The sequence below is a fragment of the Dipodomys spectabilis genome, unplaced genomic scaffold, assembly GCF_019054845.1.
Source record: "Dipodomys spectabilis isolate Male_0828 unplaced genomic scaffold, ASM1905484v1 ptg000471l, whole genome shotgun sequence".
In the NCBI taxonomy this organism is placed as follows: Eukaryota; Metazoa; Chordata; class Mammalia; order Rodentia; family Heteromyidae; genus Dipodomys; species Dipodomys spectabilis.
This window is the reverse complement of record NW_024871148.1, coordinates 473,006-476,776: the sequence shown is the minus strand read 5'-3', so window position 1 is coordinate 476,776 and position 3,771 is coordinate 473,006.

Here is a 3,771-nt window from a genome sequence, read left to right as displayed (position 1 = left end):
GCACTAATGCCAAACAGGTTCAACCATTCATTAAAGTGTAGAAATAGTATCCCCCTCCATTTGTGCTTTTCAGTAGGTGCCTTCAAAAATTTGTTAACTAGATCAGTCTCCCATATTTCAAACCAAAACATTAGCTAATAAAGTAAATTTCATCACATAATAAGTACATTTTAAAAAGTCATGAATAGTTGCCTGATCATATGGTGTTTTATGTTTTCCCTATCTGTCTAACATAGTAAGAAATATGACTTTAAGTCTTGAATATGGGTACTCATCAGAGATTTGACAAACATAAAACTGACTTCTATTTCTATCATATTCCTCTACAGTAGTAAATTTTTAGTTTTCTTCTTTTGCCAAAACTTATAGTAGTAGAAAATATTATCCCATGTAAAATAAAGTAATCACAAACCACTGTACAAAGCCATTTATATATTCTAAGCCATTTTTAAATTTTCAAAATATTTTCAAAATATACTTACCAATATTTTGAAAAAAGAATAAATGTAGTCCATTCTCATACTAAAAGGGAAAAGAGTTTAATTCTATGGAAATTTATAACTTTTAAAAGTAAATAAGTTGTTAAGAAGACAGAATGTATGTGTTCTTCAACATTCCAATGACTAGTAACTATTCATTTTCAAATTCGGAAGATTCCATACCTGAGAGATTCAAAAAAGTACCGGCTTGCATGTTATGTAATTCTGCAATAGATGCATTTTCCAAAGGGATGTTACAGATTGAGAGTCAACAGAAAAATAAAACCACAGTCTGGTAGAGGATAAAACTATGTAGCATTGGTAATAATTAATTCTTCAAGAGTAAGCAATTGTTTATCACAGTAAGCTAGTTTTTTTATGACCATCAATACCAATATTTATGATATAGAGTCATCCTAGCTCAACAGTTTCCAACTTTTAGGGTGCACCTCAAACTTCCCTTCATTCATATCATGAATAGCTTATCTCTATTGTGAAAAAAATAGAACTCTACTAATGTGATGCCATACATGTTCTGGAAAGAATACCATAATAAACTCGGTTGCATCATCCCCCCCCCTCCCCGCCCGCCACTGGTATTCTTGAGATCAGAACACTTGCAAATATTATTTATATTTATACTTTTTAAACTATCTTTTAAATTCTGGATGCTAAGATCGGAAGATTACAGTTCAAAGCCCACCCAGGCAGAAAGAATCCCTAGATTCTTATCTCCAATATATTTTTCAGCAAAAGCCAGACGCAAGTGGCACTGAGGTTGAAGTGGTAGGGCACGAGCCTTGAGCATAAACAAGCTCAGAGACAGTGTCCAGGCCCAGAGTTCAAGCCCTAGGACAAACCAATAAAACAAAAACAAAAATAAAAACAAATCCAAACCTAACATTTTTCTCAGTGTATACAGTAGCAAATAATTAAGGAAATTGCTTCCTGTGTTACATACAGGTAGAAGAAAGAAGATGTCACACGATTATTCTGTTCATACCATGTTATACCAAAGACTCCAAAAATTGCTCTTATTCTAAATTTATAAATTAATATCATCAATTTTTTGGCAACTCTGTCTACAACATTCACATTATCATTTTATACATGAACTGTTGGAATTACCTATTAACTAAGTTCTAATTATAACTCTCTTGAAAGAATATCCTAGGGAAATAGAATGCAAAATCATTTGTGAATTTGTTAATTAACTCTCTACTTAAAAAGAATTTCATAGAATCTTATAGAGTATAAAATTTCAAGCAAAAACAAATTATTTTAAATCTAAATTCTAATTTAGCAAGATCTTCAAAATCCTATATTAGACGAACATTGCTATTTTTCCAGGCTTAATCTTTTGTAATCCTTCATCATTTCTTTGGGATGCAACAGAATGATGATAACTTATTTTTCAAATTTTGGATGGGAATCATAAGTCATTTTACATCTAGGAATGTTCTGTAATGAAGAGAGAATTTAAAACACTGGTGAGGATTAAGTATGAGTTGCATTTCAACAGGAAATTTGACTTCTCAAAACATAATGACAAAATTAGCCCAAACGTCCAACTATGTATTCCTTTCTTGTTTGCTTTGTTTTATTAAGACAAAATTACTTGGTCCAGGGAACATATCACTATGTAAATCCATTCTCTAATCTCCTGTCTTAATTTCTGTACTAGAATTCTAAGCTTGTATCACATTGCCCTGCCATAGTTTCTTGGTTTATTTAATCTAGATACAGACTACCAATTCTGAACTTCTCCAGTGATATTATACACCAGAGTAACTGCTTAGACTGTTTTCTATTTTCAAGGATGTTCTAATATTTGACAGAGGATACGAATATTTTCAGATGCACCTGCGGGATCTCTGATTCATTCCTCCATGGATCCTATCACTTTAATAATGATTATTGACTCTCTTACTATCTCTGATCCCTACCAATGAAATATTCTCAAATTTATTTGAAGGAAGTTTATTTGAGGACTTCTAATATTAAAAATTATCACTTGATTCTAGTCTTGTTCAGGACATATATTTATTGTTTTCTAACTTTTCTACACATTCTGAGAGTTGTTTCATTTGTGTATTTGTGTGTGCATATATAAGTGCTTCTTTGTGTATGTGTATGCTTGCATGTATGTATGCAAAAGCCTCAAGCTCTTATTCAACTCATGACTCGTATTCCATCAACTGAGCCATTCTTCCAATCCAGCTTTTGACTACTTAATTTTATATACAGTTGCAAAGAGTGTTCTGCCCAGGCTGGATGCAAACTGAACTTCCAAGACTCCTTTACATTCTTAGGTTTTATTTCTCCAGGACTATCAAATTTTAAACTACAAACATTTTTTTGAGGGTAATGTCTAAGCTGTAGCCCAGATTTTTAACTCAAGAATTATTTTTTGTTTGTTTGTTTGGTGGGGGGTCCGGTCATGGGGCCTGAACTCTGGGCCTGGGCTCTGTTCCTCAGCTCTTCAGCTCATAGCTAGCCCTCTACCACTTGAGTCACAGCACCAATTTCGGCTTTTTTCTTTTTTGCTTAAGTGGTGCTGAGGAATTGAACCCAGGGCCTCATGCATGCAAGGCAAGAGCTCTACCACTGAGCCACCTTCCCAGCCCCTAACTCAAGAATTCTTATAAAGATAGATGAACACACACATTACATATCCTGAGTGTACACTGTTAGGAATGTGATCATAAGCTGGGTCATGTTGAGATATGAGGATTGAGGTTCAAAGCCAGCCCAGGTAGGAAAGTCCCAGAGACTCTTTTCTCAAATTAACTAAAAGAAAAGTGGAAATGGCACTGTGGATCAAGTTGTAGAGCCTTGGCCTTGAGCTGAATAGAAGAGAGACAGCTCGCAGACCCACAGTTCAAGTGCCAAGACCACCGCAAACAAATATGTGTGTGTGTGTGTATGTGTGTAAAGAAAAAAAGAAATGTGATCTTAGCCACCAGTTCATTGCTAGCATAATCCCTGCTCTCACAAGATGGACATTTTTTCCAGTTAATTCCATGTTGTTATATTTGACTTGCATTGAAAACATAATTATTCTTCCATTCTACTTTCTACAAAGTTGCATGATTACCAAGCATGATTTACAATGGGATTGGCCTCATACTTCATGTTCCATGTAGGAGTCTTGCTTTCTGTATATCACTCCCATAAATCTACATACTGGACTTGGCTATTATTGTTTCAATGTTGCCTTATTTGTAGTCTTCTATATTGTATTGAACCCTTATACTTAAACACAGAACTTCTCTTTCTCCTATGATTGCTA